The sequence below is a fragment of the Nylanderia fulva genome, unplaced genomic scaffold (genome assembly GCF_048542155.1).
Source record: "Nylanderia fulva isolate GAGA-0341 unplaced genomic scaffold, ASM4854215v1 Scaffold8, whole genome shotgun sequence".
Lineage (NCBI taxonomy): Eukaryota > Metazoa > Arthropoda > Insecta > Hymenoptera > Formicidae > Nylanderia > Nylanderia fulva.
Genome location: NW_028190916.1, coordinates 3,633,045 through 3,649,594, shown reverse-complemented (window position 1 = coordinate 3,649,594; position 16,550 = coordinate 3,633,045). Strand labels below are relative to the sequence as shown.

Sequence of the window (16,550 nt, the reverse complement as noted above, 5' to 3'; positions counted from 1 at the left end):
CCTTTCCGTCAGCTATGAAACATCTCAAGGATGGACCGGCGCGATATAATGGCCGTCTCACGGCTTTTTTTGTCATCCTCTTTTCTGCCTTGTGTCTCCGAAACGACGATAAACGCCCGACTCGTTCCGAGACGAGCGGACAAAAAATCTTAATTCCTTCAGCATGTGCGCCGGAGGTGACGGATCGCGGGCGATAAATGTTCCTTTCTCCCGTCGTTTTCACGTGCGTGTGTGTAATACACTGCAGAGCACGTACACGCGTGTATAGGAAAAAAAAAACTGCCTCGGTTCTGCTCGGACTCCGTCTCCGGCGTGCGCTTTTACGATCTTAGCGGGAGGTTCAACGTAAAATCGGCTGCTACTGTTCGCGGTATAATTCTGGAGAGATTACGAGAGTCGAGATGTATGCGAGGAAATTATAACTGAAGTAGATAGAGAGGAGGTTTCCTCTTGCCTAATGATAAGCTTCTTATAAATATATATACCATGGTATATACATATATGCAATAGTATCCAATAATTTATGATACAATAAGCAGAGAATTTTGCGTCGAGAAAAATAGTAATAAAATACATACTGTAATATAAATATATTGACTTGACTAAACTTTTCAACTAAATATTATTTTGTTAATTGAACGTATAAAAATATTTAAATTAAATATATTAAATCTAACAAATATTTGATTTAAATACTAATATATGTTTAATTAATAAAATGTAATTTAGTTGAAAGGTTTAGTCAAGTTAACAAATTTTTTTGTGTACTGACAATAATGCATTAATGCTTTTGCACCCATTTTTTTAAATAATAATGTTTGAAGAATTATTGTTACAAATTCTTAAAAAAGTTTCAATATATATTCGTGATTACTGTATCTAACTATTTTGAAAGGTTAGTGAACTGACATCATAGATATCAGTGACGCAGTGTGATAGGTATTGTCATGTAAACAAATTCTATAAAGTTGGATGTGTAAGAACTATTTTGATAGTCGATAGACGCACACAAGTGTCAATACATGTGATCGAGTATACTTTATTTTCGACTTCAAACTGTTTTCGTCGCGAAAAAACTATACATTACATCAAGAAATATTCTATATATTTTTCTTTTTCTTTTTCACGAGGAATTACCTTCTCGTGACAGTTTACTCTGAATTTATTTCATTTTTATCTTTATTTACAATTTATATGTGTGACAAATGGATCCCTTAGACAAGTTTGATCTAACTTAAAATAAAGTATATAGGCTCTCCTCTTTTTTCAAAGTTTATCTTGACGAAATCAAAAGAGCGGAAAGTCGCAGTCACAAATATTATCATTTAAATAAGTTTTTCGAAAAAGAAAAACATGAGAACTTGCGAACGACAATGATAAATGATTGCGGATTTACGCCCATCAAATTTTCGTCGGTCGTATTATATTATTATGTAAAGGCGGTCGTTTCGCGGTGCAATTCGATGTAACGGGTTGCGCGAGAAATCGGCCCTGAGGCGCAAGACGCAACAAAGCGTCCAACAACGTAACCTTGGTACGTTTCCGCAGCGAGAAAAATCGTCAAAGCAACACAGCCGCTTTCGCTCTTACCACGTCGCACGATACGTCTTGATTTCCTTTTTTTTACTTCTTTTTTTCTCTCGTGAGACTCTCTTCGTTGGTACAACCTTGAGAGAAAATTACTCGAATCAAGCGCGGTCGTTTTCTTTTCGTTCCCCTTTTTTTACGCGATGCACAAATATTTAACAATCACAATAATCACGCTAATGAATCATTCGAAATCATTAGTTGGACGAAATAAAACAGTATCGCCATATAATGTTTCACTTTTACCAATAAATATTAATCTTGCTTTCTCCACGTTTACATAATTATTATTTGAACATGTCTTTATTACTGTATACTACTATATAATCAAACATTGATTGTCGGACTTATATTAATATACTGGAGGTTTTTAGTGCCTCTTTATCACATTTTTAAAAAATGATGTTTTTTAGTTACATAGTAATTATATAAAAAAATATTGTCTGAATTTCCTAAATAGATTAATTAAATCGAGATGTGTATTATTATCTTAAAAAAGATTAAGTTTTTTATGTGCATTTTTATTTATATAATCAAATTAAATAAATTGTGAGGGATTTTGATCGTGTAAAGTATATATCTCATAGTTTTTATTGACAATTATTATCAAGAAGGCGCATTTAATCGTCATGAAAATTTTACGATTCAATTTCGTGGTCGTATAAGACATGTATTGAGATTATACGTCTCAAAAATTTTTGTCGCATAATCAATCGTAAATAGTTAACGTGATTCGGTTGTCGACATTTCCGAATAAATATGAACTCGTTATGAACTTCTTTAGCGATGGTTTTAATTTAAAATCTCTATTTATCTTCGCGTTATAACTTTTAGAATCAAACGTATAAATGAGTCTAAAATCAAATTTTCGTTAACCGGTTTGCCGTTCAATTTATTGAAATAAATTTCCGTTAACCGGTTGGTCGTACAAATTATTAAATCAATTTGTTTGATTCATTAAAGCCTTCATGCACCTCAATACATACTTTATTAACATTTCGAAAATTTGTTAATTATATCACACTTGGAGGGTAAATTTTCAGAAAACGGATTAAACGTAAATATTTTATACGAAGGTTAAAATCTTTAATTTGCATAACTCATGATTTCATTTTGCATATTAAATATTTGAGATCAATATCTATTATAGAAATCAATATTTGCATATTTTTATTATTATATCGCGATAGTTTTATATTATTTATATATAAATTGTAGGAACTAATTATGGCAGTTTTAATTAACTATGACGAAATTCGTTGAAGTTATATATGTATATATTTAGGTAATTCGAAAATACTCTAAATGTTTAATTAAGTGGAAGAAACGATAATCGATAATTTATTTTTGTGGATTGCGTCTCGTATTTTCCGTGCTGTTGCAAATTGCAAAGCTTTTAGTCGAGTTGCCAGGACGATTAAAATTTGTCGTTTGCATTTAAATTTGAGGAAAGCTCGTCGATCGAAGAAGGAAGCGTGATATGAAATGCGTATCGAGAACATTCCCATGTTTTTATCGGAGTTTAAATTAAAAACTCGGCAAAGCTTATTGCTTGTGACCGGAATGGAATTAGACTGCAAAAATCGGGCATAAATTAATAACTTTTCAAAATAGTATTTTATTCGTTCGTTTATACCGCACCGATTTATACGGTGCAATTTATTTTAAACTATTGCTCCATATATTTACGATAAAAAATCCTTCGAAAAAAATTTTCAGATCACACTTTCATAAATATATCTGTAATGGATGACAATTTTTAATTTTCTTGATATTGACGTACTCGAAATAAAATCAATTAATACAAAAGTTTATACTTCACGGAGAGAATTTTTTTTTTAAATGTACTCTGAAAATCATGATATATAAATAATATATGTAAATACATGATAATATATGTAAATTTTACTATGTACTTAATAAAATTAATCGAACATATTTTATATCTTATTGTGGTATAGATATTAATATTTTTTACTTGTGTTAAAAATATTAATCATAGAAACTCACAAAATTCTTCCAGAGTAAATTCTAACAAAGACAAAATTCTCTCTCTGCGTTGGTATATTTATTCATATTAAAAGATATAATTAGAATACAATTACATAGTAATAGAAGGAAAGTGCAAGTGCTACTCTTGGAATTTGGCTTAATAAATTTGTCTACATTTTATTAAAATAATCTTTCCTATAAAAAAGTATGTTAATTCAGTGAAAAGTTAGATTAATTTTAGCTGATAAATTCACTTTGTTCATTATTTTCCGAACAATCAAGTTTTGCCTATGTCTAAAATTTGATTAAGTTGTCTCTTTTCACGTCTCTGTCGAATTTATACGATACATTTATATGCAATTATTTATTAAAAGAGTGAATGGAAATAAGTGTTTTAAATTTGACTCGTGGTCCTTAACAATATTTATGCTACCGGTACACTTGATGTGGCTATTAAAATGTTCTGTCTCTCTCTCTATAATTATATATATTATACCTCTTTATTGAGCTTCCTAAAATAATTTATAATGCAGATTACACGTAATCAAAATATTTGAAATATAAGATGTACAGCATTGTTGCTATAAGAATATTAAAATTAGAAAATACTATTTATTATTTTATAATCCGAATTAAATTTTCAAACTTATTTATACATTATAAAATAGAAAAACTATTTATTCTATTTATTTAAAAAATGTGAAATGAAAAAAACAAAATTTTAGAGAAAATTTTATATTTAAAATATATCGTAATATTCTGAAAAAATAGAGAGAGAGAGAAAGAGAGGCATTTATACAGTTTTTTTCGACTAATATCTATATAACGTAACATTTCTGCCACTCTCATTCGCAATATTTCATTTTTATTTGTTCGAGATACCGTGTAGGCGTCGAGAAAGAAAATGTTCGTTCTCAGAATAGCAGATGAAGAAAATTGACATTGTTTAAATTTTTCGACACTCGTTAGAGTCGTTGCTCGAATGCTGCGTTATTAAAAATTAAAATTTAATCTATATTTACAGAATAAATTATATATCACAAATTCGAGAGAAATTGAAAAAAGGCAAATTACAAAAGTTTTGAATTTGATCCTATCTCAATTTTTTGAAATCGCGATTGTCTTGCAATCGCAAACTGAATCTTCATTGTGAAATATCTAATTCGAATACAATGTTGTATAATAAAACTTTTGAATAAAGATAATTAAGCTGAATATATATTATAATTATTTAAATGTTTAAATGCAGAGCACTAAAAATTTTTTTTATTTTCTGGGAGGGAATTACTGCAGTGACTTCTCTTTTTTTCAATTAACTAATATTAAAAAACTAATATTAGGAAAAATAAAACTAAACTGAGGAAAAATAATACTGATATTAAGAAAAATAATACTAATATTAGGAAAAATGTATTTTTGGTAAGTTCTAAGGTGTTAAAAGTTAAAATTGAGATAATATAAAATTGAGAAATGGCGGGTGAGTAGCGCGCGCTTTCGTTCTAGTTAATTACAAAATGATGACATTACCGATATTAAGTGATATTTTCCGGTGAATATTACCGTAAAGTATGCACAATTTTCCAACCATTCAGCCGCGTAATTTTATGCCTATTCGTCAGCGTCCTACTTCTTCGATATGTTTATTCTGCTCCATTCATTCACGAAATTATGCGTGAATAAATCTCACGATTCTTTCTGACGATGGCGGGACGCGTAGACACAATGAGAGATATTCCAGGGAACGAAGCGCGGATCAAATTAATCGCTCTCATTTTCTTGTCTGAGCATGTTCTTGGAATTCCCGGAGTCTCATTTTAATTGCGCGATTGGATCAAACGACGTGAACTCGGTACTCAACAACGCTCCCTCTCTGATCTCTTTGATCATCGAGCTGTCTATAACGAGCCCTAACACGCGGCAAATTTTACATAAAAATGGAAATGTATCGCTGTATCTCTGTGATATGTCCGTGTTTATTATAGGTGAATAAAATAATATTAACGAAGGCAATAATCCACTGTTCCGGGAAAATTTGCGCATATATTTTGAGAGATTAACTGAATGATTTTTCTATCCTCGTCCGCTGTTTGGAAAATTGAAACTCGCACTTTTGCTTTCATTGATCAACGATGAGCAGCGAGAGGATTAATGCGCGAGCGCATTATTTAGTAGCATGAATGTTTTGCGATGACTCGGTTATCGTGTCAGTGTCCGCAATGCACCTCACGTTACTCGTTATTGATAAAAGCGATAAGCAGGGTTCTCTGCTTCTGTGGTCCTTATCAGGGAGGTATTCATATACATTTACATACATGTACGGTGGCAACAAACGCGTTCAAGTTTTTTACGACCTTTAGCAGCCGTCTACTTTTCATAATATCATAGGAGGTAATGAACCGACAGTAAATTCCGCCTCCTTTTGCAGTTAAACGGGAAAATGACCCATGGTTAGAGGCGTCACATGGAAATAATGATCGAAAGTGGAAAATTCTTATAATTCTCAATACTTGTTGCGCGCATCTCTAAACGCATATGCATTAAAAGTTTTCTTTTCCGCCGCGTATAATTTTTACATATTTTATTAAAGATTAACATATTTAAAATCAGTATACCTCGCGCAATAAATTAACTCTAAAATAATTTGATTGCAATATATCTAATCTATCATTAATATATTTTACAGCATATTTTTAATGCACAAATTATTAAGGCTATTTATTGAAAATAATTAATTCTTTTAATAAAATATAATTGTGTGGTATTAAATTATATCTGCAAAATTTTTTTATATATCTTTCGATGCAGTAATAAGAAGTGAAATAACATCGAACCCAATTGCAATAATTGCAATATAATGTTACTTTACGAATATGTCATTGTATAACTTCCTGAGGTTATTATATATCTTTTTGTTTTGTCTTTTAACGAAAGAACAATGCGGATAAATTTCTCTATTATTTCACGCACATAATTACATTGAAATTAACCGGCGCGGTTGCTTATGGATTGATAAAGGGCACACCCAGTATAAGGAACGCAGACGGCTCTTGGCCCATGCAGAGAGAAAGAGACTGGCCGACCAGCTGCTCCTCGAACGAAAAAGTACAAGTCAGCTGTTTTCCGGCGTGGCGCGAGCCACGCCGGTTCCAGTCGTCCCGATGAATTCGCGAGCGAAAAGGAGAAAGATGCGATGCGCCGAGTCCGCCTTTCATTTTACAAGGCCGATTCTTCAAAAGCGATATTGATTTTTTTTCCTCCAAACGAACGCGACAGTGGACTTTTGACTCGTTCGAGCCTCTGTTTCATTCCATCGCTCGAAATGAAAATTTCCAAGCGAACACGTGACTTTCTCTAATGTCGCACGCGTCAAAGTATATAGTTTCTGATGGTAATAATTGGTTGTAGCACGGTCGTAAAATATAGGAAAGAAAGCTTCTAAAAGGAAAGGTTTGAAGGGACTCGCGCGGACGAGTAAATATATCTATCTAAGAAGCAGCTGCTTTCCCGAAAAGTCAGCTGTTTCCTGACGTTCGTGTCGGTTCGTGGCATATGCTGATTACAGTATGATAGCGAAAATATTGAGTGAGCCAGGATAAAGTTCGTCGTCGATATCAGAAATGTGTCGCCAAGTCATTTATTTTGCATGTAACAAATTAACAAACAAATTCATGAGATGTTATACTTTTCACTCTTAAGAAGTAAAAATATATTACTGACAAGAAAAAATTTAAAAAATTTTAAAACTATTAATCTTTTAAATCTAGTAATCCCGCATCTTATGCACCATTCTGTACAAAATTAAAATTATAAAAGACTAGTAATAAAAACTTTGAGAGACGATAGAAAAAGCACCTCATAAATCATATTGCATTCATAATCATAAAGACCAATCAACGCGAAGAAGATAATGAATACACGTGACGCAATTGACAATTTTCGTGTGTTGAAAAATAATATTTATCCGTGATTTTATATCTTCTGTTATTTTTTTCGTGGAAGTTATCCTGTTCGACAATTTGACAGTTGAGAACCGCTGTCCTTTATACCCGTTTGCCCGGAACGAAACGGAATGTAACCGGCCAGAGAAAATACGTAGGGTATGTCCGTTGCGTGTAACGTCTCTCGGATCCAGAGCAGGTGCCCTCGCTGCACGACTGGGACTCAGAGCCGTAAGCCATTCTTCCGATGGTGGCAAAAAGTCATTAGGCGTGTCATAATTTAACGCTCGGGCAATCGCGAATAGTTTGTGACATTTTTCTTCTTTTTTTATAACAAAATTCTTGTGAAACTTTGCATGATCATATTTTATTGGAAATAAATTAATTGAAGGTAATATTTAACAAAGAACGAAAGATTTTAATTGCCGTGTGTCTATTGATGGATATTTAAAATTTAGCTAATTTTTAATATAGAAGAGAAAAAATATTAAATGGCAATATTTAAAATTAAATGCAATATTTAAAATATTGCACAGTTTTATTATTATACATTTAAAATATTGCACACTATTATTATATATTTCTAATTTTAATCTGACCTTAGTACCTATTTGTCAAAGTTCATACGTGATTTTAAAAAACCATTAAATTTATATATTAATAATTTTTAAATTATGAGGAAATTTAAAATTATCAAATTTTCGTTTAAACAGCTTTACGAGAGAAAAATTCATAAAGTTGGTAGAAATCTCTTCCTCCGGAGAAAGCAGCGAAGTAATATTTGGGAACTCCACTAAATTTACCAACATTCTTAATATGGATACTGGCGAATATCGAGATTCGTCGCTGAATGCAATCGCAATATCGATGAAATTTATGGGGCGACTTTCAAAATATCTGCCAATTTATGAAGTAAGAGTTCGGATTCGCGCAAAGTAGAATCTGGGAAGCAATTTCATGTGCGTGAAATCATCCTTTCGAGAGTGATCGGTTCTTAGAAATAATAAAAAAATTAGAAAATAAAAAATAAAAAATAAAAAACAATTAGAAATAAATAAAAAATAAAAAACAAAACAAAAATTAAAAATAATAAAAGAACAAAAAAATTATAAGTATAAAAAATAAGCTTGTAAAAGTTGGAAATAATCACACATAAATAAAGTCTGTTGTTTATTATATAATTTTTCTTATTTAAATTTATTGTTATCATACATATTTAGCGCTATATAATTTACAAAAATTTCAGATTTTTGGATTCAAAAAATTTTTTTAATTATAATTATTATTATTAATTCTACAATTTACAAGAGCAGTCGGGAGACGCCGCGCGTCTAAAAACTGTAACGTCCGTTGAGTATCGATATTTGTGTTTGTGTCTATTTATTACATAAAACGTGCGCGTGCGTATATGTCTCAAATTTAGCGCGGCGTCTCCCGACTGCTCTTGTAAATTGTAGAATTAATAATAATAATTATAATTAAAAAAATTTTTTGAATTCAAAAATCTGAAATTTTTGTAAATTATATAGCGCTAAATATGTATGATAACAATAAATTTAAATATAAAACATTATATAATAAACAACAGACTTTATTTATGTGTGATTATTTCCAACTTTTACAAGCTTATTTTTTATACTTATAATTTTTTTGTTCTTTTATTATTTTTAATTTTTGTTTTGTTTTTTATTTTTTATTTATTTCTAATTGTTTTTTATTTTTTATTTTTTATTTTCTAATTTTTTTATTATTTTTTTTTATTTATTTTCTAATTTAAACATTATTTTTTAATTTAAACATTAAAACTTAGTTGGCAGCAGTCGGGAGTTTTTTTTTTGTAAAAAATTGTATTATTATTTTCTAATTTTTTTATTTTCTAATTTATTTTTTATTTTCTAATTTTTTTTTTCTAATTTATTTTTATTATTTATTTTCTAATTGTTTTTTATTTTTTATTTTTTTTTTAATTGTTTTTTATTTTTTATTTTTTATTTTCTAATTTTTTTATTATTTTTTTTTTTTATTTATTTTCTAATTTATTGCTGTTCTTATGCTGTTTCTTCATTCTTTTGTCTCTCTGCTTCTTCATCCTACACATGTAAAAGTTTTTATTATGTAATATATATTACAATGTATATAATATAATAATAATAATAATAAAGACACACGTACACTCACCATGTGACTGCAATGTTCTATATTCTTTCCAAATATTTTTCTGCTACAATTTTTTTAATTAATATAATATAATATAAATAGAGAGATAAATAAAAAAAAATAGCTAGATAGATAGATTGATAGATAGAGAGAGACAGATGACAAAGACAGATGACAACAATATCTTATATCAAATACGTAAACTTGTACGCAGTTATAATTATGGCTTTGACAAATATATTAACTTTCTTATGGCTATATAAGTTTATACATTATGTAATCACAAGTAAGTTTATATATTTGTATAGCCTTAATTATTATTACATATGTGAATAATCTTTTGTAGTAGATAATTGGCTATGTAAGTTAATATATTTGTCTGCATTGCCATAATTATTGGTGCGCTAATATCTTTGTATAACTATAAATATATTTGTATACATATTTTTAATTAATTATATAATTATTATATAATATACAAATAAGAGAAAAAATAACTATATACATTTATACAATTATATATGTGGATATTTATAGCAATGTGGCTACGTAGCAAATTTAATAGCAAATAAGTGGCTACGCAGACAAATATAAATTCATATAGCCATGTTATGACTACAACAGATTAATTATATTATTAATTATATTATATATTTTTATTAATTATTAATAACAAGATTTACTTGTTTTCTATTATTAATAATGTTTTCTTCTTCAGATATCTTCAAGCGAGTATCTTCTTCCTACATATAAATAAAGAAACAATAAATAAATAATAATAACAATATTCTAAATAAAGAAAAAAACAATAAATATAAAAGAAGAAACTTACTCCTTTATTTATATCTTCTTGAGATATATCCATAATAATACACTTCACTTAATATTGTTGTTGACAATAACACGCAACAGGTGACAGCTAACCTTTCCTATCAGTCCCGTCATTATTACTTCGAGATGTATATACCAATGTCACCAACATTCCCTATCCGGATACTACAACGAATCTCATTGGTGAATCATTTTTCCTCTTAGGTTCACACAGCAGCCAATGAGAGACCGTATTGACGAAATAATACTCATTTTTCACTTTTTATTAATAGAATAAATAACGATAATAATACGCTTTAAACCTTCCTTGATTAATAAGAAACTTATGTTCCAAAGTTGATATAAAACTATGCAGTAGTTATCGAGAATTAAGGTCACGACCGATCCGGGCTCGATGAAACGCATACTTCCTCTCTTTTCGCCAACCTTCGGTTGGCAGCAGTCGGGAGAAAAATCTTGCGTACAAAGAACTCCAAGTTGAAAAACATTCTTTCTAAATTAATAAAATATGAAAAAAATAGCAGACACTTTATTTTACTTTCACAGATCGGTAGACTCAAAAGTCATCTCCTTTAGAGATCCTTTTTCTCTCAAAACCTTTCTTCGTGAAACTATTACTTTTTTATTTTTTCTGAAAAGAATAAAGGGACAGGCAACGAGAAAACACAAAAAGACTTATATTTTTACTCAATAATGCTTAAGCGCTCGATCTTTGTCCGTTCCTTTTCCATTATTTATTTCAATTGTCCTTCGAAGACTACAGTTTGACATACCCAATATCACATTTATTTTTATTAAATTAGTTTTTTTATTCATATTTTTTTGTGATTTATAACATTTAGAACAGTAATGCGTGTTTAATATGCAATTGTAAAATATGTTAATACGCGTGTTTCTAAATAATTGTAAAAATAAATTGTTACAAATGTCGTAACGACGCATACTTGTTTCGACCACGTGTGACGCCAAAAGGTATGTGTCATCGTGATACGACTGTCGAGAACATTGAGTCTTGAGTAATGACTACGGTCGCATCTCTATAGTTAATACGTCTTCCATGCATGCCAATGAAAGAGATTCGTAATTACATGCGTGCAATGTTCGTAACGAAATGAAAAGGTCTGCGTTTGTGCCCGCGAACGTGTTTAACGGTTAGAATGTTTTCATCTGTCTTCAAGATTCCTGGCATTAGTTGGGGGAATGATTGGAAAGTCGAGCGCGTGACGAAAGTTAATGACAGCTCGTCTACCTGTCACGCGAATTTGGAATTTTTAAGGCACAGAACTTTCGAAAGCGAAATGTCTGTCGAAAAACATCCGAAATAATGAATGAACATGATATTTAATTTTTCAAAAAAAAATTCTTAAAATTTTTTTGTTATTAAAATATCCTAAACTTAATTAATACAACTTATCAGATTAGCTTAATGACATGAAACACGAAGAAGAGAGATTTTTACTTCCTATACAATATACAAATATAGCTCTAATACTTTAAATCCATGCTCCTCAAATAAGATTCATTCATTATCGCCTTTCTGTCATTTGACTGTATTCTGTCTTTTTACCGTATAATTTTGCCGCCGATTTATTTGGGACTGCGGATTTTCATCATCGCGTATAATTGATTCGCCTTATTTCACACGATACAACCGAGTGATAATCCATCTGTCAAATCAGTGGAAAAAAAACTTGGCTATTTGTCTCTCCTTTCACCTTTTCCCTTCTCGCGGATTTCTTCGGCTTTCATAGGGATGTTTTTTTTCATGGATGTCAACCTCATGAAATATTCTCCCTTCTACTTGGTAATCTATCTACCTTAATATTTTCTTACTCGGTGAAATAATGCTAAAACTCGTATATAAACGCGTAAGAAAGATCACGCGAAAAACTTTCCATTTCTAATAAAAATTTGCTACATGTGACATAATGGATTTCACGTATCGTGATATATTAAGGTAGGGTGGTTTTTTTATGAATAAGTGGATACATTTGCGCAAGACAAATTCGAACAAGATCATCACAATATCTTCAATTTATAGCACAAACTTTCTACACCTAGTAATCTTTATATAATAATAAGCATCTTTATATAATTGTTGCAAAATATTTTTCTCGAATCATTCTTGACACGACACATGATGATTCTGCATTATTTTACGCACTTCCCGATTTCGTATATTTTGACTTGCACTTTCTTGCCTTTTAATTATGCAAAATATTCCTTTATTATGTCGCATTCTTTTCTCTCGTTTACGCGCACAATAACGACATTTTTACGATTAGCGCGATAAAAAAATTGGCGCAAAACATATATAGTCTCCAGATATGCGTTAAGGTTGAATTATATGCATGGTGTGTATAGACGTGGTCTTGTGTAGGAGCACATAAACGTCGTTACGGATATTATGTCCAATGAAAGGCAAGCAAAACCGCGATCTCCACACAGAGATGGAAAAACCGCGGATTGCAGGAAATTTTCTCACGGATGTAAAACATTCCCTCTCTCGCAATGACCGGCATACTTTTCCTCATTAACTCTCATCCTCACCTGGCGTCCATACCCCCAGACTTCTCGTGCCTTTTTTTCAACATATACATGTTTGCTATGAATGAACATTACAATTAATGAATATAATACTATATAAAGTAATAAATAAAAATCTTCGTATTATACGAAAATGCATAAAATGCAAGTAAAAAATTTTATATTCAATAATTACATGATAAAGAAGTTATTGCATCATATAAGATATTTCAGTCAAAGTTATTTAACAAGTTATTTATTGTATTTAATTATATTCTCGTGCTTGGATATTTTTTCTCTACTGAAATAGCATTTTCCAAAAAAAACTTATTCATTTTATAAATATATATATAGGTATATATTTACTGTAATATAAATATAAATTAACATATATGAATATATATTAATTATATATATATATATATATATATATATATATTGTATACTCTGAGAAATAAAGTTGTTGACTTGACTAATCGTTCGACTAATTGTTATTTTGTTAATTGAACATATATATAAATATTTCAGTCAAAACACGTCATAATATTAGATTTAATATATTGTAATTAATTTAAATATTTCTATATGTTTAATTAGCAAAATAATAATTAGTTGAACGATTTAATTAACATCTTTTTTTCTCAGTGTATTTATATAATATATTATATATTTATATACATATAAATATATAAATATATTTTTATTTTATATATATATATATATAAATAATCGCATAGCTAGAGACTGAAGATTTCTGTCTCAAGAAATAAGATATCGATATGAATTTGATTACGTGGAATAACCGACCCTACTGAAAGAAAAGAAATAACTTTGTGAAACAGTATGATTGTGTCGCGTTTTAGTCGTAATAGATAGGGGTTTTATTGATTCGTCGCACAAACTACAGTGTATCATAAGGTACGCAACGGATGTGAAACCTGTGTTCGTTTGTAATTGGTTACGGTTTTATGTTCGATTGTCCAACTGCCGCGTCAGTTTTGCATTATTTATTACGAGACGTCGCGCAAAATGCACTTGTATATCGATAAAACAATAATGTTGATTCTCTGTTCCACACACATAATTATATACCTACCCTCTCTACGTTGACATTTTTTTTTTACTAAGAATCTCACTACAGCATTTACCTATATATATACATATACATTTGATAAAAAAATCTAACTTAAGTCTTTTAAGAATCTTTCGTATAAAAAAACATTTTTTTTTATCAATAAATATTATATTTATACGTTCTATTATTATCATTACTATTCTTATTTATTCTTGTATATAATTTGTTTAAAAATATCTATACGAAAATCAAATTATATTCAATCATATCTTTACTTATAATTAGAGATTTACTCATCATGTTTTCAAGATTAGTTTCCAATGAAAAAATTAATTTTAAATTTAATAAGTTTTTATTATTTATATTACCCTCTACGTCATTTTTTTACTAAGAATCTCATTACAGCATCTGACTTAAATCTTTGAAGAATCTTTCAATAAGAAAACAAATTTTTTTATTAAATATATTTATACATCCTATTATTATTGTTACTATCCTTATTTATTCATGTATAATTTGTTAAAAAATACATGAAAATCAAATTATTTATATTCAATCATATTTTGAATTATAATTAAAGGCCTACTTATCATTTTTCTTTATTTCTCAAGATTACTTTTCAATGAAGAAATTAATTAAAAATTTAATAATTTCGTATCACCCTCTACATGATTTTTACTAAGAATCTCACCACCGCATCCGACTTGAATCTTTCAATGAGAAAAAGCCATTTTTATCTGACTCGTGAATTTTCTCTCGAGCACACGTGACTTTATTCCCGAAATTGTTCGATCAAGATCAAGGTTATCGTCCCGAGTCATCTGCCGATCGATCATCGTCGAGACAAACTTCTTTCGATCAGGCCACCCGTTATGACGGGCGCCGGGTTGATGCCGCGCGACGAGGACGAGGGTGTTGCGCGCCGTCCGGGAGGGCGACCGGAACCGAAAGGGGCGAGAGAGGAAGGGAGAACACCGGCGATGGCGGTGGTGGTGGCGTCGGCGTCGGCGTCGAGTAACGAGAGAGTGGGGTGAGAGACGCTCGAGAGAGCTTCCCCTTCCACTCGCCGGAGCGTCTCGACGCCGCGTTTCGGTCTCCGCCGTCTCAGTTACCAACAGACCGCGCGATCGCTCGTATCGTCGACGAGCGAGAGGGGAGAGAGCGAACGAGAGAAAGAACGAATGAGAGTGAAAGAGAGAGAGAAAGGAGTACTCGAGGCGAGGAGCGAAAAAGAAGGATCAAAATAATACGAGGGAAAGAATATACGTATATCGAGGGAAGAGAGAGAGAGAAGAAGAGTGAACTATGTTACAAGTCGTCGTCGTCGTGCCGCTCGGTCTCGCCTGAACAAAGGAAGATTCTTCTCCCTCGGCTCGCCGCGTCGAGGGTCGTTTCCGATCGACGAACCGTCGGGATCCTTCCTCGGCCGTCTTCGGCCCGGTTCGTGCGCCTCGAGCGCACACGAAGCGGTCAGTCACGTAGCAGCGGCCGAGGCGTGAGGAACAAAGGACGGCGATCCGCAGGATCCGTGCGAGAACGAGAGGTGGAAGAACAGCGCGATACAATATTGTTCATATATTTTGCGAGCATGGTGTAAACAATCACCTTCGCTCGCACATATACTTGTAATACCGATATATATATATATATTCCGAAAGAAAGAACGCGCCCAGAATTTTGCGACAGGAAGAGAGAGAGAGGAAGTTCGTCGAATTGTGTGCATTGTGTTTCGCTTTTTTTTTATATTTTTCTATCCTGACGATTTTTCTCTCCCAGTGTAAGGGAGGAAAAAGAAACGGAAAGAGAAAGAAAGGAAAAGCAGTGACGTATCTGTCTGTCGGACATTCTCCGTATCAAAAGAACGCGATTTGTGAGTGAGTGAGATAAAGAAGGATCGAGACCCGAATCTCCTGGCGGTATATGTGTCCGTACCTGCTTTTACCTGTCTGCGTGACGAACCGGCGACCTAACCTAACGGCAACGACACATTCGGAGAAGTGCGCGCGAGAAGAATCGGAGGGAGTTCTCTTGTGCATAAAAGGGAGGAGAGAAAGAGAGAGAAAGGACCGAAAGTGAAAAAGGGTAAGCGACCTTCCTTCGGATTCTCTCCGCCGTCCGTTTAACGACGTCGTTGGTTTTTCGTTGTGACATGTGCCGCAGAGTGTACTACGACTGAAAAGAGAGGAACCTCCGGAAGCGCAATACGTTATTCGGCAGCACACGGATTATCCTCGTATTTACGGTGAGTCTTTTTTTCTCTTCGGTCATAACATTCCTAGAAAATTCTCTCCCGCGTAGACCCCAGGCTCGAAGGAATGATTGCGAGAGACCGACTTCCGGTTTTTCGAAAAACCTTTAAAACCTTTTCGAATTATCAAAGTGTATTTCAGAATCTACGCTCCACGGGGCGTTCCATTGTTATCGGAAACTACCCGATGGTTTTC

The 16,550-nt window shown here is 31.7% G+C and overlaps 1 protein-coding gene and 1 long non-coding RNA gene across 4 annotated transcripts in view; one reads left to right on the top strand and one right to left on the bottom strand.

Annotated features, from left to right (window-relative positions):
- The window catches only part of brat (tripartite motif-containing protein brain tumor), a 68,533-nt gene that overhangs the window by 1,091 nt on the left and 50,892 nt on the right, over positions 1–16,550 (top strand).
- Positions 9,534–10,928, bottom strand: LOC146720006 (uncharacterized). 3 transcript variants are annotated; one of them, XR_014926259.1, is made up of 4 exons: positions 10,507–10,928; positions 10,358–10,417; positions 9,690–9,738; positions 9,534–9,607 (listed from the first exon to the last, which is right to left on the bottom strand). It is a non-coding gene; the product is annotated as an uncharacterized LOC146720006 (long non-coding RNA). The 3 variants fall into 3 exon arrangements; XR_014926258.1 differs by having other exon boundaries at positions 9,690–10,417; XR_014926260.1 differs by having other exon boundaries at positions 9,696–10,417.